Source organism: Thamnophis elegans, chromosome 6 (assembly GCF_009769535.1).
Source record: "Thamnophis elegans isolate rThaEle1 chromosome 6, rThaEle1.pri, whole genome shotgun sequence".
Classification (NCBI taxonomy): Eukaryota; Metazoa; Chordata; class Lepidosauria; order Squamata; family Colubridae; genus Thamnophis; species Thamnophis elegans.
Genome location: NC_045546.1, coordinates 31949978 through 31977680, shown reverse-complemented (window position 1 = coordinate 31977680; position 27703 = coordinate 31949978). Strand labels below are relative to the sequence as shown.

The following is a 27703-nucleotide window of genomic DNA, read 5'->3' as shown; positions in this document are numbered from 1 at the left end:
TTCTTGTTATATTACAGATTTATTTAAAAAATATTATATAATAATAATAAATTAGAATCTTAATCTTATTAATAATACGTACTTTTTTATTCTATTATTTTTGTTCTCGTTTTTGTTTGACAAATTAAAATAAATAAATATATAAAATAAGGTGAACTGAATATTTATTGATTTAATGTTGACTATTGCCTAAAAGTCAACATAAGTGGGACAAATATGGCTGTAGGATTCTGTCTGTTGACTCTCCTGTACAGTCTGTTCTTTTTTAATCAAGCAGAGGTTTTCTTACAACAAAATTCTGAAGATAGCTGAACTAAAACCAGCTCTGCCTGGGAGACCCTGGGAGGTCTGTCATCTCAGCTTTGCAGTGTTTCAATCTGTTCAGTAGAGCCAAGTAGTTAATGTTCACTGCTTTTTCATTATCCTGTTCTGCTGTCTTGGTATTGCAGGCTTACCCTAGACTAAGATGGGCAGAATAGGTAAAGAATTACAATATGGTTGGAATGAGTAGTCTACCATTACTAGACGAGTACCAATACAATGCTGCTATAGCAGAGGTGGTATTCAGCAGGTTCTGACCAGTTCTGGAGAACTGGTAGCAGAAATTTTGAGTAATTCAGAGAACCGGTAAATACCACCTTTGACTGGCCCCACCCCCATATATTCTCTGCCTCCCGAGCCCCAGTTGATCGGGAAGGAATGAAGATTTTACAGTATCCTTCCCCTGCCACAGCCACCAAGCCAAGGCCACAGACCTGGTAGTAAATCTTTTTGAATCCCACCACTGTGCTATAAGTATCCAGCTGTTTACTGGGACAGCGGTAGAATGATTACAGAAAAAAACTAAGTACTTCTTGGGGACAATTCCCACCTTAGCTCAAAATGGCTTGTAAATTTTGGTCCGATCCCATCCATACAGACATCAGAAACAAACTTGATCTTATTTATAACTGTAAATCATGGTTTGAATCATAATTGTTATTACAATATGTTAAAGATTGTTAAAAAGACTTTGAATGAGTAAAGTGTTGAACAAAAGGGCCATCTGATTTCCTCTTCAGCTTGGTTGGGAATTGTATATGTATGAAATTCTTCTTGTCTCCTTTTTTCTCCTCTCATGGGCAGATTTATTCTAGGCCAGAAAAGCAACAAGTAATTTTATTTAGAACAGTCAAAACTGGAAGTCACTTAACTTTTACATCAGCAAGGAAATTACTGTCATGCAGATGGAAGAGTAACAGGAGGAAATGGAAAGATTAGACGCTAGAGATGTGGGATAGTGGTGAGAACACAGCACTATGAGGAAATATCTCCTGAGTTCTAATTCATCTAACTTTGTCTTCTTTGTGCTAAAATTAAACTTACCACTTAACCTTTTCCATATAATCAGAGGTCAGACTGATCTCATGTTGGATATATTGTCCTTATTCTGATTTAGTTATTTATGTTATATAACTGTTTGGCTGTAAGCTCCTGAATTTAGTATTAAACATTTCTTTAGTTTTAAACTAGCCCAGAAAATTCTGCTAAGATCTTATTAGTAGGCCTGGCACTAAAGTGCTTAAAATATTTTGTACAGAATCAGTGATCTTATCCCATGTGGTCCAATTCTGTTGCTAGAGTTACAGTGACGGGAAATTTGTGGTCAGCCCAAGATTATCAGTTTGGTTAATTTGAAAGGACAAATTTGAACCAAGATAATGCTCTGCTTAAGAGCTGAGGTGGCGCAGTGGTTAGAGTGCAGCACTGCAGGCTACTTCAGCTGCTAGCTGCAGTTGGGCAGTTCAAATCTAACCAGCTCACTGGTTAACTCAGCTTTCCATGCTTCTGAGGTGGGTAAAATGAGAACACAGATTGCTGTGGGCAATGTGCTGACTCTGTAAACTACTTAGAGAGGGCTGTAAGAGCACTAGGAAGCGGTATATAAGTCTAAGTGCTATTACTATTTTGTTCTGGGAAAATATTCAGTTGTAATTTTGTTTTCATAACATAGCAGCTCTTTATATTAGAAGTAATATTTCAACATATATATTGTTTGTAAACTGGAAAGTTAAACTACTCTAGCTAATAGCTGAATTCTTCTTTAGAACACCTTTTTGGGGAAAAATAGTTTAAAACTGAAAAGTTTTTGAATTTTGGTTTTATATGCAGTTGCTAAATAGTATTTCTTGAACTGTAGCAAACATGTATCTAATAGTTATAGTATTTCTTGAATTGTGGCAAACATATGCCACTTACTTGGTAAGAAAAACCAATACAGTATTCAGTGGGCTCTGCTCTTGCTCTGCAAATGTTTCTTTTTATATGAATAATGTCTATCTTTGATTTCAAAATATTGTATCTAAACCATAGGTTTTACTTTTCTGATCATAATCCTTTAGAAAGCTGGGCATTACAGTAATATTCTGATTCTAAAAGTACTTGCATGACCAGGCAGTGAGCCTCATAGAGATCAGAGAGCATTGCTTCACTATAAATGTTATTAGGGCAGTAACATTATATCTAGATGCTCCACTGACTAATTTTGTGAAATCCCATGTCAGCTTTTCCTTCAAATATTAGTACACTTTACTGGATAGTGTTGATATCTTACGCAACAATGACACTGAAGCAAAATAGTACAATAACACAATCAATTGAATGTTGACACTTATCTGCTTTCCTAAATTAGCTTATATTTTTAGATGAATTTGAAAATGGCTGTTTGTCAGTAGCAATAAGAATAGCATTTTGACTTATATACTGCTTCATAGTGCTTTACAGCAGTGGTCCCCAAATTCCAAGATATGGCGCATTACCGGGTCGTGACCTATTTGGAAGCAGGCCACGCGAGTCCCAGGCCAGCACACACACTTATGCACAGTTCAACTTGCACGAGCGTCGGACTAGTGTATGAGTATATGTGTACACAGGTCAACTTGAGCTGCACACATAGGCGCATGTGCGCCATCCCAATGCTCATGCAACTAAAACTGCGCACAGATGTGCATGTGTGCTAGTGTATCTTTCACATAAATAGAGCTGCACACAGGTATGTGTGTGTGCTGACCCACTTGTCACACAAGTTGAACTCCGCACTTGTGTGGGCACTGCCCGCCACTTGCGCAGCCAGGTTCTCTTGTCACCTAGCCAGGCTGCTAAGCTGCAAAGGTTGGGAATCGCTTCTTTATAGCACTCTTTAAGTGGTTACAGAGCAAGCATATTGCCCCCAACCATTTTACCAACCTCAGAAGTCAGCCTACAATACTACCACTGTGCTCCTTCAGTAACAACTCATTGTGCTGCTCACAAGGTTTACTGATAATAAAATATTATTTTACAATAATAGTTTCAAGAACTGTACTTTATGGCCACTTTTTTAGAAGCCCTGGCCACAGGATCAAGCTTCATGGTGGCGCAGTGGTTAAATGCAGCACTGCAGGCTACTGCTAGATCAGCAGGTCAGCGGTTCAAATCTCACCGGCTCAGGGTTGACTCAGCCTTCCATCCTTCCGAGGTGGGTAAAATGAGGACCCAGATTGTTGGGGGCAATATGCTGACTCTCTGTAAACCGCTTAGAGAGGCCTGAAAGGCCTATGAAGCGGTATATAAGTCTACTGCTATTGCTATTGCTATTCATAAACTGAAATGGCCATGTAATAGGAGGAACTCCCCTTCTTTTTCCATTCTCTTTTCCCGTGTATCTGTTTAATTTCCAAGGTCATATAGCACCACTTTAAATATTTTTGTTTCAATGCTACTAAATTGGTCTTTACTCCTGCCCTGGAAAGTGTGCTAACATTCCCATCTATATTTGGAATTACTGCTATCGGTAGCAATGGGTATGAAGAACCTATAATCCCCCAGATGTTCCTAATTCCTACTCCATTGGCCATGCTGATTAGAAAATGTAATTGAATTACATCTGTAGGTCCATAGATTCCCCATGCTTATTAAGATAATAAATAGACCAAGAGATGAAGAGTTTGAGATTTGGAAAACACTAGAGAGGACATGATAAGTGTGTAAACTAAGTCATATTGGCGAAGGCATATTTTCTTAGTTCTAATTTGTTTTACAGAGTTGCTGGGGTAGCATGGAGGGAAAACATGAAAGTTATGTTTTGTTCCTTAGAGAAAAGGCAGATGCTAAATGTAAGGGTTTTATAATTTATTTAATCAGGTTTTTATTTTTATTGAATGCAATGAGAATTTATTATCCAATAACAGAGGCTGATTGTAGCATCAGTATGCTGATGATACTAAAATTATATCCCTACTTTTGGCCAATTATGTGATGCTCTGAAAATCTTGTGCCTGGAATTGGGTGAAGATGACTCCAGCTCAATTTAAGCAAGATTTAATGGATTTATGTGTTGGGGCTTGTGGTTCTGGCACTGTTCATCTCTTGTTCTGGATTGGGTTGTACCAATCCAGCAGAATTTATTAGCAGCCTTTATAGACTTACAGCTCCTGTTTGAGAAACGGGAGGAGGACATTGTGGCAAGAAGGGCCTTTGCACAAGTACGTACTGTATACTGCAAGTAGGATGTTCTTGGTATGGGACATCCTACTTGCAATCACTCAGGCCTTGGTATCACTCATACGGATTACTACAGTGTTACTACAGTGTGCCGTACTGGAACTGCCTTTAAAAAGATTTAGAAGCTTCAATTGGTGCAAAATGACACTGCATAAGCAATTACGTATAGACCTCAATCAGCTCATATTACATCTATGTTCCATGGGTTGCACTGACTGCCAGTTTGCTTTCAGGTTCAGTTAAGAGTCCTGCTGATAACTTATAAAGCTCTTCATGGCATAAATTCATGTCACTTTCCCAAGATAAAACTTCATAATATTATACATGATTTGTGTTTGAACTAAACATGAGTTGCTGTATTATGAAATAATCAATTGCAACATCGGCCAAATTGAGCTCCTTCAATGTGAAGAAGCATATAAGAAGCACCGAGGAACAATGTTATTGTTTAGTATTAAGTGACAGCCAAACTTGTATAATTGGAAAAATAGTGTAGGAAATGAAACCAACTGACATAATTTATCATGTTATCATATTGTAGCACTGTTCATATTTATTTAAAAATGGAAATTTTATTCATCTCATGGACAATATGATTTAAATCCACACAATTTACTGTAATATTAATATCATTGTAGCATTGCTATTCCTGTCCACAATCTTTCAAACGTCTGTCTTTCAAGCTTCTGTAAACGTAGCAATCTATAAGACCTGAGTTTCAGAGTTACAAAGATTTTGTGAATATTGAATAAGAATAATTGGAAAGAGAATTACTGCAATGTAACATGTAAAATGTTATAGCATTTTGCTTTATTATGTAGAAACAGAATTGCTGCAATAAACAATACTTGTCACTAATTTGACTGGGAAAGTTAAGCACATGTACAAATCTGTCATGGAAATCAAATACTTAAATTTATCTAATCTGTTAATATCATCTAAAATAATTTATTGATAACCAAAATAAGAAAATAAGCTATGTTACATTTCTGCTATCCAGTTGTTTTAGACTGTATTTCGTCCAATCTCCAACCAAAATATTAGCCATGATTGATTGTAAGGACTGTAGGCCTATATTTCTGTATGGCACTGAGTAGAGGAAAACCTGATTTGTAGTTTTGAAAATGAATCTGTTGGTGAAATTCTAAAAACAACTGATGAGAACCAAATAAATCTTGGTATCTGAATGGAAACTTTTAAACATATAATATGGGCTATAAACCTCTAGTTGATGTAGATTAAAGAGAATGGTTTTGAATAGAATAAATGCAGTTTATCCATTAGTGTTTAAATTATATTGTAATTATTTCCATTTCCTGTTTTCAAACGTTTTTAAACCAGATGACTGGAAAAAATGTTTCTCTTTCATTTGCTTTCTCAGCAAATCAAACTGTTTTAAAGTGTTATAATTAATGTTTTATGTAGCCTGATGATCTTTGTTTCAGAGATTGCTGTTTTCTCAATCTAATAATATTTCTGTAAATTAATAAACAATAAAATATTGGCTATATTTAAAGTAATCAGTTAATTATACAAAATTTGTGGGAGGCATAATTCATGTTTTATAAATCCAACTAAAACATGGTGGCTACATTTTAAAAAGAGATTCTTAAAAATAATAGTCTTTTAAAATCCCAATTCCTTTGAATTAGTTTATTTTGAAAATCAGTAAAGCAAGTTGCTCTTAACTTCCAAAATAGCCTGAAAGGACCAAATAAGTGGAGTTATTATTCATCATTAGATTATTAGTTTAAAATCTTAGAAACTATTCCTTTACACTTGGTTAATAGGTCAGATAAAAGTGTCATCATAGCAGTGAATGAGAATTTCACTCTGACAAGTAGATATTTAGAATATTTTATTAACAATAGATTATGTAATTTATTAATAAAAACAAATAGTATACATATACAAACAGTATACATATTTTTAAATTTGTATACATTGTAAGCATGTCCTTAATAAACTATGCAAACTGCTGTTTTATACATTATTCTATTGAGTTTCTTAAAGTAACATTGCTTATATCCAATTACATTCATGGGCATAGCAATTGTTATTATTGTATTTTGAAGAGATCTATTTTCATGAGTTGAGAAATTTTATATATTGTAAGATAGCTACATAATGAATATAGAATTAGAAGAATGATCTGAATAAATGGCAATAAAATCTTCAAATGTATTCCCATGCTCACTCCAAATAATAAATGCTTTACATGTGTAATTTAGTTTGCTTCAGTCAATCTTATCATGAATATGTAATTACTCATATTGTGACTGTCCTTAGGACCAGGTAGTTTACATTGATCAATACCTTTCAACAGCATGTTATACAGAGCAGGGAAAAGCAATTTCTAAAATAAAATGACTTTCTTGAAAAACATTTCTAAATTTACAAAAACCTTTCTCCCCTATGAGCATATACAGTTAATTTTAAAAATGAATTAAAATTCTAAAAGTCATAATTATCTTACTGTCAATGCTACTTGATTTATAATTTACGTTTTCCAAATTTAAAATTACTAAAGCTGTTCAAAAGCACAATACATCTTAATAAATGCATGTCTATAACATATAACATGATGTATTCAAAAAGCTGCTACAACTTTCTTCATACTATTTGCAAAGTCACTGAATCTTCTCCCAGTTTAAAATGCAGTTATGACCTGTCCAGCACACAGTTGGAAATTATGTGTAATTCCTATCTCTCGCTTTTTCTTAATTTAATGCTTCAGTTTTGTATTGAAATATTTTTATGCTTAGAAGGAGAACCAGAAAGTTATTTAGTAGTATAATTGATCTCAGCATTAAGTCCAAAAATTGTGCTGTTTTGAAGCAAAATGCCTATTGGCTGCTAAAAGAAACTTCTTCCCACAGTCTCCCTCTTACCTTCAGCAAATGCACTGAAGAGTTCTTGATTTAATTATTGCTCAGTAGTGTTCAGATTGTGTTTCTCTTAGGCATTAGGGATGTGAGCATTCCAGCAGTTACACGAAACAATGAGAGAGAAACTCTCTGCTTGCCCAAAGCCTATGAAGCATTACGTCATGGCAATACCTTATAAGGAACTCTATATTGTGCAGCCTCATTCTGTATTTAGTGTAGTTTAGTGATAACCAGAACTACAAATATATGTATGTGTGCATGCGAGCATGCATATTTATGCCTGTGTGTGTTTTTCTGGCTTCAAATACTTTGGATTGTGAAACATTTCATATGTCAGATTGATTTGTGGCCAAAATGAATGCATTGAAAAGTTTAGAGGAGTTAATTCTCATTATTAATAATAGAATAGTGAAGTGGTCGCAGAGCAATATTTTAATTTTTTTTCACAACACAACTGGATTTGTTTAACTTTTATTTTATTTTCTGAGTTGCTGAAGGGGGAGGGGGGAACACCCAAGCTTAGCTGGCCTCCTCTGAGAAAAGTATGAACATCAAGAGTTTTTTCCTTGTGTTTTATTTCCTGATGATGTAACTAGAAAACAATTCTTCAAGTATGATGGAAAGGCCAGATGAGAAACAGGGGTGTGTTGTGTGTAAAAGTGCATATACTTTTTCCTTTAAAACCATTTTTAACTTTCTATCATTTAATATATTTAGAATGGTTAATTAGTTAGTATTAATAAGGTTTTAATAAGGTTTTACAGATAGTATTCATTTGATCTACAAACAGGAAAAAATGCAGAATAGGCTTCAATTTACAGAAGAATGTCTTCATTAGATTTTATACTGAATTTTCTATTACTTTACAAATGGATGAAGTGTGTAAGAAAATGTTTGCAGAAAATTCAGTGAAAGAATTATCTGGTTAAATCTTATGCATATTAATGAATGTTTAAAATAGTATACTTTTTTTTAAACCATATGTACTATACTATATATTATATTGTAATATACCAAATGGTTTGATCTGAATCATTGAAATTCAGTCTTTTACAATGTCCAACATTTATTAGAAATATGTTGTAATAGATTGAACTGAATTTACTTCCCAATAAAATGAATTTAGGATTGCAGTCATGGTTGATTATCTACATGTGTTTTTATGCTTGCATAAATATTGTAAATTATGTGGTAAGTATTAAGGGATTAATGCTGTGTCATAGGAACTGAAGCTTGACTTTCTAAAGATGGTTATTATCATAAAAATATGAGTAATTCAGTTTAATCTACATATTATGTCTTCTCTATAGTTATTAAAACTATTTGATAAGTATACTTAAAAATGCCCTGTTTTATAATATTCTGGAAGCAGGGTCTGGAACTGGCAGCTTCTTCCAAGCCAGCTTGTCTATGAATCAGATTGTTACTCCCTTGTCTCCACTTTTGAAAAATAGATTGGTAATTACCAGACAGGATTCAACATTTTTACTTGTGGTGCTATAGCAATAGAATTCTGCCCCCCCTTCCCCCACCCCTATTAATTTTGACTTGTTCTTGGTTTTAGGCATCTGGAAGAAGAGAGAATTATATTAATAGTTTTTTCCTCATTTATAATGCTTTTCTATTTAATATTTATTGGAATATTTAATTATATATTATTGGTTTATTTGGGAATAAAAGTTTGAAAAATTCCTAATGGAAAAAAAGATAATTTAAAAATAAATAAATTATAATGATACATTAGTATAATACCTTCTTTGTCCTTCCCCATTCTCATATTCTCTGTCTTTACTCATTTCCAATATGTTGTGTATATATTGATATAAGAAAGATTAAGGTTGCGAAGAGGGGATGGGCTACAGAGATACATATGTGGAAAAGAGGAATTATGAAACTTCTAATTTGTAAAGAATTGGTCATGGAATGTCCTCTAGATAGGAGGAACTATTTCAGAGAATGTTTACTCTGATAGTAGTGCTTCACATGCAAAAGGAGTTGGAAAGCTCAAATTTGTTTTTCTTGGCTATTGAATGAATATTCATATACAGGTGAAATGGTTTGCATGATTTATAATCTGATTATAATACATCCTGGAAATACTTTCTTCTGTTTACCATTTTTGATACACTGAGTACTTTGCATTTCAGTTTAAATGCAATTTTCAGAGATTACTGTTTGCAGCTGGCTGACAGAGCAAATATTACATAATACTTTAATACAGGAAATGAAGAACATGTCTCATTAATACTGAGAGAAAGGTTTGAGTAAAGGTTTCTAGAAATAAAAACTTCAGTTAGGTATTCATGTGGTGCATCTGGACTAACTACAAAAGCACAAATTTTGCGCTCCTGACATTTGTTTTCACATTAGAAAAAATAAGATAAAATTTAGAGAGATTTAGAGATTTATTAATATTTGTAGGCCGCCCTTTTCCCTGAGGGGACTCAGGGCGGCTCACATAAAATAGGGGAAGGGGAGATACAGACATTAAGATAAGACATATAATAAAATAATAAACAACATACATTCATCATTCGGGAGGGGAATTATCCTTGTCCCCAGGCCTGACGGGCGAGCCAGTTCTTCAAGGCTGTGCGGAAAAAATGTTGTACCCATTGTTTTTTTGCTATTTAGTGTGCATTGTTTATTCAATGTATATTATTTACTGAATAATTACATTATTTAGTTTTCATTTTTTAAATTGAATTTTCAGCTTTCTTTTTTAAAAGTGGCCATATTCATATTCAGCCTGAAAAGACAAAACCCAGATAAATAGACTAAGGCAAGGTACGGAAAGGGCAGATGGGATTTCCCTGTGGCACTATAAAAGAAAATAATATTCAATCTCCTGTAGCTCTTGTTAATATGAGTTAATATGAATTTTTAAACCCTACTTCTTTAGGAATGTACTCTTCATGGAACATCATGTTCATACTTTATGAGCTGAGTATATATATTTATCAGAAAAGATAACAAACTGCTTTCATTTATTTAGAATGATAAAGCTAGGCATGAAGATTCTAAGTTCCAAGCACCATGATGCCTAGACACTCAACTTGGAACACATCAATGTCCCTGCTTCGTCCATCTTTTTTATTAGCTAAGAGTCTTTTAATTTACAAGAGATAGATGATGGAAAACAAATATTATTTTTTTAGTTATTTCTGGATTTCCCATAATATTTCTGAGCTTCATTTTAACCCCAATAAAGAAGAAGGTGGCTGCAGCTATTATTTATTTGGAAATTTCTGGACCTACTAAGGAAAAAAAGATGAAGTACAGCTGTAAGGAGGAAGATATGAAGGGTAATTAGTGAAAGAAGAGTTGCAGATGCCATGGATATGAGAAGTAGAAAAGAAATGAGGAACTTTTGCCTAAGCTAAAAACACCTGTGATATACGTATGTGTTACCTGTATCTTTCTGAACATGTTAGGGCTAAATATGTGTTATGTATGCTTTATGTGAGTGTGCTTTTCACTGAACATCACCAGTTTGACTCTTTTTAGCTGGAAAATGGGCATTTGACTGCTGATGACTTCCAAGACAGCCATTGGTGAATGGATACTTCATACTTGGAAGCTATTTTTATAGCCTTCATGACAGATTCTTAAACTTTGAAATGTATGTCCTAGTCTAAAAACTTTTGTGACCACTTCTCTAATCAGATTTACAGATTTCCAATGAGTTCAAAAGAACTCATTGGAATAACGGGATAGGCTATATTTTATATCTTATGCTTATTATTCACTACCAAACAGTTGGCTACTATTATTACTATTTTTTTAAAAAAAGAGCGACACAGATATATTGCTAGTGGTTTGGTCAAAGCCAGGATATCTCAAGGATGATTTTCCTGAATTTGTTGTCAAGAGTGACTCACAGTGAACAATATCAGAAAAGCCATAATAATATAAACAAAATGTAGTGATGTTTAAAGTCCAGAAGAAGACAATAGCATATCTTTATTGTATCATGCCAGAACACTGCTTGCTTGGGTCCATGTAAGCTTGACTTGAAAGTAATTTTGCTATCCATCCAATTTATTTCTCTCATATATTTATGTGAAAAAAATGGCATCTGTCATAATTAGAAAACAAGGCAAAATCCAGGAATAAAAGGTTCATCGACAAAAGGGCGAATGACAAAAGCGTGCCCGACTAAACCGCAGTGACAAAACCGTGAGTTCTAAAGCGCGCCGATGAATGAGTGCTGAAGTGCGGTGACAACAGCGCGGAAACAGAAGCGCGCTGTAACCCTAAACCTAACCCTTACCTTAACTTAAATCGCGCTTCTGTCGGTGCGCTGTTGTCGCTGCGTTGATGACGTCACATTGATGATGTCACGGTTTTAGCGCCGCGGTTTTGTCGGCGCGTGCGTGCATTTGGCGGGTCACAGGAATAAAAATAAAATCTTGTAAGTTAGATTACGTGCTATGATCCAGATCAGGAGAATAGCCAAGCATTAAGTTCAGAACTATAAATAATAGCAAATCATGGTAGAATTTTATTAGATTTATAGTAAAAGAGCCAAATAATGTGTTTATTTATATAGAAATAAGTCAAACAAAATGCCATTAATCTGGTTCACTGACAAATGTGCGCTCGACAAAACCGCGTCGACAAAACCGCAGTGAGAAAACCGCGACGTCGAAATCGCACTGACGAATGCGCACAGAAGCGCGCCGACAGAAGCACGCCGACAAATGCACGCCGACGAAAGCGCACCATCAAAAAACAACGAAAACAACGTAATAACCCTAACCCTAAACCTAACCCTAATCCTTACCTTAACTTAAATCGCCCTTTTGTGGGCGCAGTTTTGTCGGCGCGTTGTTGTGGGCGCGCTTATGACGTTGCGGTGTTCTCGCCGTGCTATTGTGCGCACATTTGTCAGGTCACGCATTAATCTAACTTTGTCAAAATTCTTTGAGGTGCTGTCTGGCTGCAAACTGGTTACCACTGGTATTTACTGGTAGAACTTTAAGGAGAATTACCAGTGGACTTGGTCTTTAGGACAAGAAATACTGAAGGCAGTTATGACTTTTTCTTCCTATATCAGTCATATTATTTTAGGTAAGTGTGAATCAAATTCTTCTTTCATTTCCATACATCCCACATATATTACATTAATGTTTATAACCACTTGTTTAAATAAATAGTTTATCTATATTGTCATGATTATTTTTAATCAATGCTTAGAATCAGAATAGTGCTGGAAGGACTAAGGTTCATGTGTCTCTTCCCTTATCATTACTTCTCATACACAGACTCACTGGATTGTTATGAGTGTAAAACAACAAAACAGAGATGGAAAGGCAGGACACAAACTGAAATAATATGCGGAGTTCAGCAGATGACAATAAAATGTTTCTATTTGCTAGAATATAGCAAATAATGTGACATATCATGGCTGGGTCTCATTTTTTTGTTTTTAATCTTTCAAAACTATTGTATAATAAATGTTTCTTTGTATGCAGGACTTCCTTTATATCTGTTTATGTGAATCTCATATTTTAAAATGCTACACTTTCCTTTAAATCAAGCTTAAATTACAGCATGCTAATACTATGAAAAAAATAGAGCTTTACAAAGTACCGGTTTAGATATCATTACAGGAATAGCTCCTCTTGTTTTATTTGAGTGCTGAGGGCAACATTTTTATGTTATGGTGTCACTTTTTACGACACTATCATAAAATTTTCTTTCTGTAAAAAAAAAATCTAAAGCAACCTGATTAGAAGCATCCACTTCTATTTCCTGTTTTAGCAATACATTTGATTTTAATATTTTAGATAATATTACCTAATACTACATTGAACTGTGGGACTTTTTCAGCTCTGTAGCATCAATTTCATAATTGGCAATGGTTCTCACATATTTTTGGCAGAAGATTTTTGGCTACCTATGTTTCTACAACTGAGATTGCAGTAAAAGAGTTCAGAACCATCTGTCAATAATTTGGCTGTTCTTCAACTACTTTGTTTCCATGAGTTAAGGGGAGGTAGGCAAATGAAGCTTTGTCTGTTAGCTAATACAGAAGAGTTTTTTTAAAAAGTGGGATTTTACAAATAAGCTGTAAGAGGAAAGACACTATTTTAGCTGCTGACTCCATCTAAACAATTCCTGTCTCCATAGAAACTAAATATAGTTTTTAAAATATTGTTGTACTGTAAATATTATGGCAGGATAAAATACCACAGAATCAGAGAAACTAGAGCTAAAGCCTGATTAGGTCATTGCGACCCATTACGTGCCAACACAAAGTTGCTTCTTTTTTACTATTTAGTCCAGTTTATTTTGTCTACTCAGTGATTTCAAATAATTTGGAGCTTCAAAGTTTTATTTTTTGTGTAACTTACTTAGAGATTAAAGTATTCTGCTCCATGAGGAAGTTATGTGCATTAATTAGGAAATAAGGAACACATTAGGAAAGTCTTCTGGATTTTTCTTCAGTCTCTAGGTAGGTACAACACATCATTTTAAGTCATAAATTTTTAATCAATGATTGTTCAATAAGGGCAGAGATGTTGAGCTAAACCACTAAGATATGGCTTAGTGTGATATTTTTAGCTAACTGAATTCCTACCTGACATTTGATAAAATAGACGATAACCTCCTTCTTGATAACCTGGAACAATGTGGGATGCAGGTTCCATTACCAGATGTATTTGCAATTGAATGAACAACTATAGCCAATGCATTGTCCTTAATGGGTCTGTGTTCACACAGAGGGAAGTACACAGAGTTCTGTTCTAGGTTCTGTATTCTTCAACATCTTCATAAATTACGTATTTGGAATAGAAGGGATACTCATAAAATTTGCAGATGACACAAAGCTGAAACGATTGCTTCAGAATTTAAAAGGATCTTGATAGACTTGAACATTTGTTCTTATCCAGTAAAGTGTTCATTGATAAGAAAAGTAAGATTCTGCATTTCGATAAAAAACAACAACAGATACACAGGTACAAGATGGGTCATCTTTAATAGAGGTTAAAATAAGGTTAATGAGAGGGATATGGGTGTTTTGAAATGACCACAATTAAGTATGAGCTATCAATATGATGCAGCTGCCGAAAAAACTAATGTAGTTTTAGGCTGCGTAAACAGATGCATAATGCCAAATTATTTTGCATGTAAATAATGCCAAAGTCATAGGATTTGATTTGCATTTGGAGTACTGTGTCCAGTTCTGATCACTACAGTAGAAAGAAGAAGCTAAAGAACTGGAAATAATGCAGAGAAGAACAACAAAAATGTAGGGCTTTGACCCCAGGCCCTATGAAGAACTTGGTATATTTAGTCTAAAGAAAAAAAGGCTAAAGAAAGATATGATAGCAGTTTTCTAATGCATGAACATAGAATAAGGAATTGCAAGATGGATAGGTGACTACTCATGGGAATGTTTTGATTGGCCTGGCATTCCCTCTAAAAGATCAAATTCCCAACTTGAGAAATTTGATATTAGAGGAACTATTGGAAATTCATTTTCTGTAGACTAGAGCAGCAGTCCCCAATCTTTCGAGCTTGGCAGCCCAGCCTGGTTCTGCGGGGAGGCCTGTGAATGGCAGGCGCACACACCCTCACACATCTCCATTGTGCGAGTGGTGGGTACTTGCGTTTGCATATGAAACTCCGCTAGCATGAACATTGGGCACTTGTGCTCGCGTGCGAGTAGAACTTCACATGCTTGCCCATCTTTGTCCGTTTCGAACAGGCAATAGTCTGTTGTAGGGGACCCTTAGACTAGAGTAAATCAGAAGACAGTCAAATAATTTTGCATTGCTATCAGTGAATCCTTGCCTGTTGTTACAGCTTCTTCATTGTACTTCCTATCTGCTATCATAAACTGCTTCTTTTCCAGTTGCTAAAGCTGGTACTGCTGCTGATAAACCTCACATGGTACCATTTTTCTAGATCAGATGGAATAAGGTAGATTGAGATGGAAGTCCCCAAATTCTGAGACAACATGGGGAAAAAAGTGGCAACTAAATATGATTCAGTTTATTAAACTACACTTAATCTTAAATTAAATTAGATTTGACTAAAGAGAGAAAAAATGTCTCTAGTTTACTAGAAAGAGTTTACTTGATCTAATAAAATAATCTCAAAATAGACAAATATTAAAAAACTGGACTAAATTTTTGGAGAGAAAATGATATTTTAGTTGCATGGTATTTATGTTTTGATAGTTGTGGAATAATAGAAAAGTGCAAATTAATTTTGCATGGAAATTTGGGAAATTGTGAAAAGAGATATAGGAGTTCACTTTACTAAAAGTGCTCTGTATGGGGTGAGGAAGAACTTGACTATAATTTGCCTTGTACAGTATGTACTCTGTGAAACTTGCACTTCTCTGCTAGGTAGAAATGGAAGCCCATTCATGTAGTTCAGTGACGGATTTTATTGGCACCCCTGTCCCTTTGTAAACAAAATACATTTAATTTTGTAATGCCAGTCTATTTGTGCCTTGGAAAGTTGCAAATGAAAGAGAGGACTGGCATATTTTCCCAAGCAGAAATTGCTGGGCTCATTCACACACACTCTTAAACTATGCTGTAATTAGGCTTATGATGTTGCCAAAACCCAGAATATGGCTGACATTGTGGTTAAAGCACAGAATTTTAATCAGAATCTGTTATTGCGACTAATGTCAGGTTTTCATACTTTAGAGTCTGAGGGCAGATGTTGTCCAAATCCCTCCACCTTCCAGACATAGAATTGGCAGCACAAAAAGTCCTTAAGCAGTGCTAATCCTACAGCATTGTCTCTGACTCTGTGGATTCCTTAAAGTCCTTTATCAAAACAAAGGGGAAATTCCTGTACTCTGAATACTGATGTTCTGACTCAGAGGTAATCACCATGTACCTAAGTTTTTATTTTCTAAAAACAAATTTTAAAAAAGAACATACAAGTAATGCCCTATCAGCAATTACAATGGAAGGTGGGGTAATAGCTAAGTAGGAGAGAAGTAGTAAATTTCTGAATTGTTTGCGGTTCTTTCTAAATTTATCAGCTAAAATGCCCATTGCATTGCCCTCTCCAGTAATTAAGACACTTAAAAATTTGTGGATCGGTACCCACTACCAAATTTAATGTAGTGATTTTTCAGATTTCTACTCAGTATTTCTTACATGCAACTTAGAGACGTGCTACCGTGTTTCCCCGAAAATACAACAGGGTCTTATTTTCTTTTTACCTGCAAAATATGCCTTGGGATTTATTATGGGGGGAGGGTTTATTGTTTTGGGGTTGCCAGGCGGCTGCTCTCTTGCGAGCGGGCTCCCAAAGAGCCGGGCACAACCTCATGGGCGAATGGCGGTGTTGCGCTGTCACAGCAGCGCAACACAACAGCCATGAAGCGACCATGCTCATGAGCAACCACCCAGCAAACCCCCTGCAGCCAGGCACAACAGTATTCACTGGCCTAGGGGTGAATGGCTGTGCCCGGATCTTTGGGAGCCCGTGCGCAAGAGAGCAGTTACTCAGCAACCCTCCCTCTTCAGCTGGGCACAGCGCTGCTCACCAACCTAGCGGTATCCCAAAGGCACCAAGCATCGTGATCACCTTTGCCTCTCCCCAGGTTCCTGCGGCTTGGCACCTTCGGGATACTGCTAGGTTGGTGAGCAGCGCTCTGCCTGGCTGGGGGTGAAGGGTTGTCCAGGGGGCTTATATGCAGGGGGGCTTATATTTTTGCCCAACAGAAAAATGTGGCATGGCTGTATTATGAGGACATGTCGTATTTTCGAGGAAACACGGTAATTTTGTATCTCATTTTAAGTTGTTCAGGTAAAGTGACTGTATTGATAGAGGAAAATATTTGTAGTTCAGAGCTTAAATGAGAGTTTCTTGGTGAGGTTGTTTACTGTTGATGTTACCTAGTTTGGATAATGAAACATCTGCAAGAAAACAACCAAGCTTAGAGAACACCAAGGACCCCTTAAGTGACCGTGCTGTTATCTTAATGTATTTTGTTTTTGTTAATGTTTTGAATTCTAAATGTAGTCATCACCATTGTAGAATTAAGAAACATTTTTAAAGTGGAAACCCGTGCCAAAATTCCCAATGTCAAACTGAATTCCTGGATTTGTTACTTCAGTAATTATTTAATTGTGTTCTATGATTGGAAGAAATATACATATTTTTAAAGAAATAAGGATGACTATGTGCTGATTTGAGCCAAGAGCCTTTCTGGCACAGAATGTCTTTTCTTTGTTTTTTGCTTAACATAATGCTTGAATTCACTCTGTTATAACAAGAATAGATAGCCTTTTTGTGGCTAGTGGACAAATTTTTGGTGGCTAGGATTGCAACTTATTATTTTACTGGTAAACCAAGAGCTACAGTGGAGGGTAATGATTCAGAGAACGTGTGACATCACATATTTAGATTTTTGTGGGGAGGTTTGGTCTTATATGTGTTATTCCTATTTTACAGCTACACTGCAGTTTCCTTCTGCAAATGCTATATTACTATGATACTGCTTTCAACAGTCACAGTAAGAGGGGGCTCTCGGGTTGCAAAAGAGACTAGCAGCCTCATGCAGACTTGCAGTATATAGCTGTAATTTCAAGTATATGGTCAACCCATAATGCTCACAAATCATAGTTTAAAAATCCCAGCAATATGTGTGAACATGTGTCATGAGAAAACTATCACTACAAATATATCCTACGAATAATACGTTATAAGTTACGTGATGAATGTTTGTATATTTATTACTAAAACGCTTGTCATGACACTAACTAGGCAAAAAAGTGCACTACAGGCAGCAATTTGTGAACCAAAATAGCTCAAATGAGCTTACAAAATGTGTTCAAAATCCAGGACCCATGACTCTAGAGAGGATAAAATTTGGGGGAATTCTGGCTGCTTCTGTGCCACTGGTTGTTACTGGGCTGTTGTTGCAGTCACATGTTCTATAACAGATCCCAGCCAAACTTGCAATCTCTCACTTCCACCTAGCAGCAGCTACTTACCTACAGCATTAGATAGGGTCGGATGGGATGGGAACAGAAAAAAAGAGAAGGGAAGGGAGAGTGATGGTTTGATACTTCTTTCCAGATTCCAATAAGGAAAATAATGGGAACGCTGTTTGAAGATTGGTAGTTGCCCCTACTTCCGCTGCTTTTTTGTCACCATTGCCCATTCTGTTTCTCTTTTTAGGAAAATATCTCTGAAATGGTGACCCAGTAGGGCATAGATTGTCTACTTTTGCTTTAAATTTTTATAGCTCTATTCATTAAAAATCCAGTGCCTTATTATATTAATGGAGTAACTTGGTTACTGAAATGTGAAAGGCTTGAGTTAGTTGTTGGACCTAAATAAGCATGTAGGGGATGCTCAGACATCTGGATTTTGCATCCGGTAAGCTGCATTTTATATGTGGTTGACAGATGTATGAGCTATGCTGGATCATCTTGATTTGAGATGTAACCTTTGTTTTGGGTTATGTGCACCATTTTAAAGTATTTTCAATTGTGTGTAAGACAAACTAACAAAGAAAGGGTAATTTAACAGAGAAATGAATACATTTTGCATAATTTATTTCACACATTTTTTAAATTGAACAATTTAATTAATTTTCCTCCCCATGGGAGATACAAAAAAATTGAAGCTTTACTAAAAATGATCAATTATATGTGTAGAAAAGTCCAAGACCAAAAAAGAGCTGATTTTTAAGCAAGTTGCTGAAGGAAACTTTTCTCAAGTAGTACTATGAACTATGAACTCTATGTAGTTCCTATATGAAGTGTTTCCTTTGAAATAAATTAGAAAACATGTCTATGTGTTCAGCTATTTTATTGTTCTTAAAGTAATTCTGGACTTTTGATCCAGTTAAAATCTTTAAGGGGCAAGATTCAATAAGATAAAATTGTTGGATGAATTGTTCAATTATTATTGATTTGGGGATTTATCAGCATGGAAAATAGATAGTAAACTCTAATAAATTTATAGTAAACTGACAGTAAATTTAGAATTGTATAGACTGTCATTCATCTTCTATGCTACCACAATATTTCTGACAATTTCTGAACATATGATAGCATTTAACTCTTAATATCTAGAATTGAACAAAAATATTTTTATATCCTATTATCTAATATGTTATCCTTCTAGCTACCAAATTCTGAATATCTGTTCATATCGTAAAGATCCTGAGCAAGGTTATTTCTGCTGAGAAATTTGTGCTGAACTGTCATAATGCTTAATATATTCCACATACAATATTCTGCAGAGTTGGTTTCTAAGGAAATAATAGATCAACATACTCCATTTGAGCATGTTGATCTATATGTATAATTGATGGATGAATTAGATATTTGTCTTCATTGTAGGGTTTAGCTCAGGGTTGTAACTCGGATGCGTCATGTGCTGGCCACACTGATGTCCACTTCAGCAATGGGGGAAAAAGTTCCCATGTGAGGCCGCCATGACGCCACAAGTTTGACACCCCTGGTTTAGCCTCTGTACTGAAAAAAAATCTATCTTATAGCATAATCAACCAAAGATAGGTATAATGAAGCTCAGCAACATGCATAAAAATTAATCATTCAACGAAAACTAACAAGTGACAGACATTTAAATTGCCTGAATTTTGCCTTTTTACAGATAGCTCTCTGGTGTGTTAAATCACCACAGAGCACTTTTAAATATTTTTAGCCTTGAGTTTACATTGTCTCTTGCTTGTGAATATGATCCTGTTAACCTCAAGAGACTTGAAGATATAGTTTGGTATAACTTGATTTCTAAGATGGCTTCTTGTTGCTGTTGTTATTATCACAAATCCCACTCTGGTTGGGGAACATCTGTTTTACAGGCACTAAAATGTTATGGCATTATTTTTTCTCTCTCTACATTCCTACATATATTTATAGTCATACATATGCATCTTGTGTGTACATATGTATATGCTCAGCAGTGGTGGATTCAGGATGCCTTGCAACCGGTACAGTTGCAACAGGACCCAGTGTCCTCCACATGAATGCGTGCAGCACGCACATGCGTCTTACCATCCAAGGACACCTCCGTGACGCTCCAGCTGCTTGGCGGAATGTCAGGGAGGTGCTGTATGCGTTGTGCGCAGAAATGCCAAAGAGTTTAAAGACAAGTAAGGAGCGCAGGCTGGCAGATGGCCCCCCTGGAGCACCATACCAGAATGGTACCCGGTGCTCTGGGCAGGCACCGGTACACCCGTACCAGGGCGTACTGCCTCCAACCCACCACTGATGCTCAACACTTCAGAGTGTTCCATTGACATCCAATGTTCTGTAAGTGTGTGAGGATGAGGTAAAATTACTACAAGAAAAAATTCTTCAATACAGAGAATTGGAATGCCCAAATAGCTGCTCAGGTAGAAGCACTTTTGTCTATAATTCCAAGTGATGATAACTGATATTAACTCTGACTAGGCCTGCCATTATCACACCTACAACATTTAGGAAGAGAAGTTCTCACTTTCTCTGCAACACTAACAACAAATTCCTGATCTGCAAATAATAGTAGAAAAAAGTAGAGTCACCTTTTATCAGATTCATTGAGAGAGTCATGTGAGTTTTCAATTGAAAAAAAAAACAATACTGCTCCCTCTCTCTTTGAAGCATACTCTGACATACAACTACAAAACCTAATTAAAAGGGGAGAAGGGAATCATATAAAACTCCATACAAGGGGGATGGCATAATATGTATCTCTCCACTATGAGACATTAAAAGAAGGTAAACTGCATTTACCATTCTGATAACACTTCTAGATATCTTCTCTTAGTTCCTAAAGCTAAGGTATAATTATCTAAGGTGCAAACTGTATATGAGTTCAATTATAGGGCTTGAACCCTATATAACAGGAGTGTCAAACTCGCATCGTCACAGCAGCGTCACACGAGTATCGTGCCTTTTTCCCCTTTGCTAAATCGGGCGTGGGTGTGGCCAGTGCATCATGCATCCAGCCCATGGGCCAAGAGTTTGACAGCCTTGCTATAGAATAACATTTGGCTACTCGTGTCTAAAGATTCCCAGTAACGATGAAACCAGTAATTTGTTGCCTGCTGGTGGTCACTGTAACCCAAAAATACACTACATAAAATATGTTCTGTGTAAAAATAAAGAAACCCACCACCACCCCTTGGATGGAAATTATGTAAACCCCCCAAATGGGTTTCTGACATAAAATAAAATCTTCTGGGCTATGCCTTAAAGGAAGGTGGACTATATAACTTTCTGATAGTTTTTATAGAGTAATTAATTTAGAATATAATAGAATAACAGAGTGGGAAGGGACCTTGAAGATCTTCTAGTCGAACCCCCTGCTTAGGCAAGAAACCCTACACCACTTCAGACAAATGGATAACCAACATCTTCTTTAAAATGTCCAGTGTTGTTAGAAGATAGATAGAAGAGTTTACTTGCAGTAGAATCTTCTATCTAGAAACTGTGATGAATTGTTTATTTATTTAATGTGACATTTTAGAAGCAACAATTTGCCATTGCAATAGGTTTAAGAAGTTTTATTTTCTGCATTTTGAGTCACAGACGTCATTATCCTTAAATATCCTTGTTGCCAAAAGAAGTTAAAACAGAACTGTGAATAACTGCTAATGGCATGCTCCATGGCTCCATTCAGTCTGCCTTTTCATCAAATGTAAAGGGGATAGCTGAGAGATACCTTTCTTGAGATTTAAATGGCAACATATGTTTGAAATGGTACTTGGAAATAATGGTAAGAAAATAGGCAGCATATAGTAATAGAAAGGCAAGAAAAAGAATGTTGTCCTACTATTAGCCATATAATGGGTACATGTTGCTGATCTAGTGGTTGTTTTGTTTAAACAAGTTCTAGCTCATGTATTTAATTTTTCTCAACGTGTATATATTTTGTTTTTCTAAGGACTTGCATTCATACAAAGTCAAAATAGTCTTACTATTGTTTTAAGGGCAAAAGGACAAGGAGAAGTCTGTAATGGATTGATTGTTGTTGAATTTGGAATCCTTTTGAGTAGTGCAATATTTTTCTAGTGGAACAAAAATGTAAAAAAAGGCTAAGTTTATAGGCAAAAAACATATTAGATGATGCTATCAGTAAGAATGCATAGTTGTTGTGATTATGTTGGTGGATTTATGCAGTATTTTTAAGGCCCTGAATGCTGCATATCATAGGACTAAGTTCTCAATAATGGATTTGTTTTTACCACACCCTGGAGACATTTATGGAACATGAGTTGAAATGTTCCTGCAGGAATGCAATCTACATGATTTAATCAAGATTATACTGGTTTTCAAGGGTAGAATAAAAATCAAGATAAAAGCTCTGTTCTTGTATGAACAAAGTGATAAAAACTTTTTCGTATGCTGCATATAATGTATAATTAGTTGAATAATTGCATCTAACTAGTGGCATGGTACTATGAATAAAAATCCCCAAATATATTGTATTCCTTTTCTGCTAGAAATTCTCATTTCCTCTTATTTAATTAAAATGAGGAGCATTATCAGTAGTTATCAAAAATCATTTTACAACTATTAAATCATCATTAAAAACTTTGAATGCCTTCTGATTTCTTCCAGGTTTTTCCATTCTGCACAATTATAATGCACATTTATTTATCTATCTATTAATTTTCAGCATAATTTTGGCACATCTGAATATATTCTATTTTCCAAAATGTATAAGTGTATGTTGTAACATATTTTAAATCTGTCCTGTGTTAGCCTTATGGTTTTTGTTGTTTATTAAATTTGTATGTCACTGGATTCCTGGTGAAATAATGTTTAAAAGTTTTGTAAAATAATTTAAGATGTTAGAATTTCTGTAAATCTACATTCATTCATTATGTTTGTTTGGCATTTAAATGTGTAAACATTTTTCAGATGTTGATTTGTTTATCTCCTTAGCCTTTAGCATAAACCTGCTGTCTGATTTCTTTCACTCTGCAATCACATGCTCAGACTGCAAAAGGACATATTTACAGTTTTGGCAGTAGATGAATGTAAGAACCTTTCCTTTTTAAACCTTTCCTTTTATTTTTATAGCAGCATAGTTACAAGACATTGAAACATTTGATTGATTATTGTCTTAGTCATTAATTTGCAGCTTACTATTTACAAAACTGTGCAAAAAGTATAAAAATAAGATACAGAACAGTTTAAAAAGTTCTAAAAATATTTACAATATTTTATCAATTCTGAGGTTAAGAATGTAGTTCGGTAGGAATATGTCACAACCAAGCTTATCAAATCCATTGAATTCTAGGTTTCTTGTTTTCAACTTTTTTAGATAATAGCAGTTGGATTCTTTTTTTGCCAGATATGTGAGAAAAGGATTTACAAGCAGAGTTTTTAAAATTGTAGTATAGATCTGTGTGAATTATTGAAAATCAATGCATATCATTATTAAGGATTATAATTCTATTTTAGAGGGGGAAAGATTTGATATTTTTGCAGCTTAAAAATTTGTATTCATTGGTTAGCAGTTGCACAAAGAGAAGGCTTATCTGTTTACTTTTAACCAATGACTTAGACTTTACACAGAATTTTGTAAATTCAGATTTATATATCTTTCTTTAATATTTACAAATGAGACTCTCTTACTAAAGCTCTGCTAAACTATCAGGCAATGACGTCCCACCTGTGGAATTTTCTTCTAGTTAGGATTGCCTGCCTATTGCCATTTTTGGATTGTTTATTAAAGTGCCTGTAAAGATTTTTCTCTTGACTTCTTTAATTTTTCCACTTATTTGAGGTTTCTGTATACTGAATCACACTTATGTCCTAAGTATATCTACTTTTATTCTTATAGAAATTATTATATAAACAACATCGTAATGTACCTGGTAATGGATCTTGAGTAATTATGACTTTAATAAGAATTCTACCAAACTATTTGAATCATTAAATGGAATGGTATTTAACTAACGTCTCTCTTTTACTGGCCAGTTAATATCTCAATAAAATAAGTGTTTGCTAAAGGGACAAAATATTTCCTAAGCTGTTCACAGTAGCCTTGGAATAAATTTTCAAAGGTCTCGACAGATAAATATATCAATATCAATTGCAAGATGCTGAACCAGAAATCTCTTGTTTGCTTGATATATTTCAGTGATGGCTAACCTTTTTGCCATCGCGTGCCAAAAGCAGGGGGAGCGCAAGGGGTCATGTGCATGGGTGCCCTCCCCCTGCACATGCATGTGTGACTGCCTCGCGCAGGCATGCATAATCCCCTGCGCCCTCTACCCGGACATTCTCAAACTTCCAGCAGGCTCTTAGGGCCATTTTTTAGGGAAGCTTCCTGAAGCCTCCAGAGGGAGAAAAATGGTCTTACGAGCAACCCAGAAGTCCCTGAACTTCCGGTTTGCACGTTGCATTGTTTTTTGCCCTTCAAAGGCTTCAGGGAAGCCTCCAGAGGGCAAACAACGGCCAAAAATGAAGGCCAAAATCAAGTGGCCAGCACATCCATGCACGCTGGAGCTGATAGGGCAACGCCTCACTACCTAAGAAATGGATCCGTCTGCCACATGTGGCACGCGTGCCATAAGTTCACCATCACTGATATATTTTGTTCATCAGCCACAATATCCAAGAAGCCAAGCAGTCAGTTAAATCAACTCAATGTAGTGAGAAGTGCAGTCGGCCAAAAAAATCAACATGAACAAGATGCAATCCTTTTGAAAGCAATTCTGTCTATACCATGGAATGAAACTAGATAGTAAGTTAATATAAGGTGTAAATTCTTACATCTGTCTTTGCCAAAAGATCGCAGTTGCTCCCAAAATTGTCATGCTGAAAAATTGTATAGTCTAAAACTATAAAATCGATTCTAAAACAGGTGGCAAAAACAAAGCATGAATGGATGTCTTCAGTGTCATGATTATACCAGTGATAACGTATTGCTTCAAAGTGTGGAATCTATGAAAATTGGAAATGGAGAAGCTTTGAGTTATCCATGTATAGTGGAGAGATGAGTGATAAAGATCTTACTCAGAGATCAAATCCCAAATGTAGACATTGCTTGCAAGGCCAACTTTAACACATTATCAAAATACACTAAAACAGAAATATAAATTGGTAGGGAATGTTATTACAATAATGTCTGATAAGAGTTGGTCTGAAGTATGATATTCTGGTGGCCTTAAATTTTAATATGCTTAGGAGGTTAACTCTTTATGAAATGGACAGAAAAATGTGGAAAAATCTTGGTCCCAGCTGAAATACTACAGTAATGCTAGATTTCTTTAGCTTACAGCAGTGGTTCTCAACCTTCCCGATGCTGTGACCCTTTAATACAGTTCCTCCAACCATACCCCCAACCATAAAATTATTTTTGTTGCTACTTCATAACTGTAATTTTGCAATTTTACGATGGTCTTAGGCGACCCCTGTGAAAGGGTCGTTCGATCCCCAAAGGGGTCTTGACCCACAGGTTGAGAACCACTGGCTTAGAGACTAAAATGACTCCTTCCTTTTTTCTGGGGACACTAGTGATGTCAAAACATTCACAGTATCTAGAATCCCCCCCCCAAAAAAAAACATAATAATTTCTGGTGACCTGAGCAACACATTTCAGTCCCAGAAAGGAACGGATTGTCCTTGACTTACAACCCTGATTGGGACTGGAATTAAGTAAAATAGTCATGAAGTGAAGCAGTCATTAAACAAAACATCATGTGATTATATTCTTTACCAATGTCAGTTCCAGCAGTCCTGGTTGTGATCATCAGCTTCAACTCCCTCTTGCCTATTTCCCCAACATCTCTGCCTTTTTGGCCACCTTGCACTCTGCCATCTACAGCAATAGCATTTAGGCTTATATACTGCCCCATAACACTTTAAAGCATTCTCTGGGCAGTTTACAATGAAGAAGCATTATTTGCATATTGCTTCCAATAATCTGGTTCCTCATTTTACCGACTTCAGAAGGTTAGAAGGCTGAATCAACCTTGAGTCTTATCAGGATTGAATTCCAGATGTGGCCAGAGTTTGCCTGCAATACCGCATTCTAACCACTGCACCAACTGTGCCGCTGCTGTCCCCAGCTGACCTTTGCCATCTTCTTCCCGCTGCTTCTGGCTCAGGATCTAGATGCTCGGTGAGGGTATAGCCCATCACATATGTGGCAATCATGGCAAAGTGGCAGAGCCTTGTCTGTTTGTCAGGTGTGGTCAAGGAAGAAGAAGCAGGATGAAACTGGAAAAGAAGCAGGGCAATGGTGTGGCAGAGGAGTCCCATCTTTCTCCAGTAGTATGAGGAGTGATAGTCCACCAACCATTGAGAGTGCACCAAGACCAGCCAGAGAAAAGGTGTCAGTTGCCAATCTCAGGGCAAAGCTGGCATCTGCATGCTATTTGGAGGGAAATGGAACAACTTTCTATGGCCAACTTATCTTTGCCAATGTGCCACGGCCAAGTCATTGCAGCCAATTCATCATGGGCAACTCGCTGCAGGATAATTTAACAATTCTATTTAATTATTTAAAATAAATAAAAAAAAATTCTATTTTTGCCATTACATTTCATTCTGTCCCACCCTTTGCATCCTTTCTTTAAGGATTCTATTCCATCATTTCTTTGATAATAGTGTTAACTCTTGTCCCACAGTGAGTTCTCCTGTGGCGAGATGGCTGTGGCAAGTTATCTGTGGTGAGTTGACCATGGCAAATTGTCATAGACCTGTTTGGAGGGCTTGCAGAACTGGAGGAAGCCTCATCATGTGCTCTGCATCTTGTGGTAGAAGCTGCTGGCCCTTCATAAAGCCTTGGAGGAGCAACTTGGCCAAGTGAGCAGAGGGCCTGTTGGTAGATTCTGTCCGCACTGTGCTCATGTCCACCAGTTACTGAAGCCAATGGATCAGTTCTCCAGGAATACTTTCAATGTGAGCTGCATGTAATTGTTATCTTGTTTAATTTCAGCTACCTTTTATCCATGTTAAATCTTTTTCTTAATTGTGTATATGAAAACTATTGAAAACTAAATCCTTCTGCAGTCAATTGTTTTCTATATCTTAAGTTTTCCATCTTCTTGTACTGCTAAATCTTGATGTGTTAATAATGAGTTATCACATTTCATCACTGTATTGTTTAGTGATGGAAATTCTAGGACAATTACTGTAATATCCTAACCTGAATTAATTTAATCCTGACTGGATTTTGAGAAGATATCTTGGTGACAGTCTGGCATATTTTTTCAAGGGCATATTTGAGAGGGGTTGAGAGGATTTTATTTCACTGCAACTGTTTCCATGTCTTACCACCAATGGTGTATAAACACATCCTACTTCCTGCATCCATGTGTCTTGCAGATTGAC

The 27703-nt window shown here is 35.9% G+C and overlaps 2 protein-coding genes across 2 annotated transcripts in view; one reads left to right on the top strand and one right to left on the bottom strand.

Moving 5' to 3' along the window:
- FILIP1L (filamin A interacting protein 1 like) overlaps positions 1–7501 on the bottom strand; it is a 30630-nt gene extending 23129 nt beyond the window's left edge. Inside the window, exon 1 of the mRNA XM_032219330.1 lies at positions 7413–7501. The gene's annotated coding sequence lies outside the window, so the exon portion shown is untranslated. The remainder of the gene's footprint in view (positions 1–7412) is intronic.
- Positions 1–27703, top strand: part of CMSS1 (cms1 ribosomal small subunit homolog) — a 150948-nt gene that overhangs the window by 26019 nt on the left and 97226 nt on the right. The gene's annotated exons all lie outside the window — the stretch shown is intronic.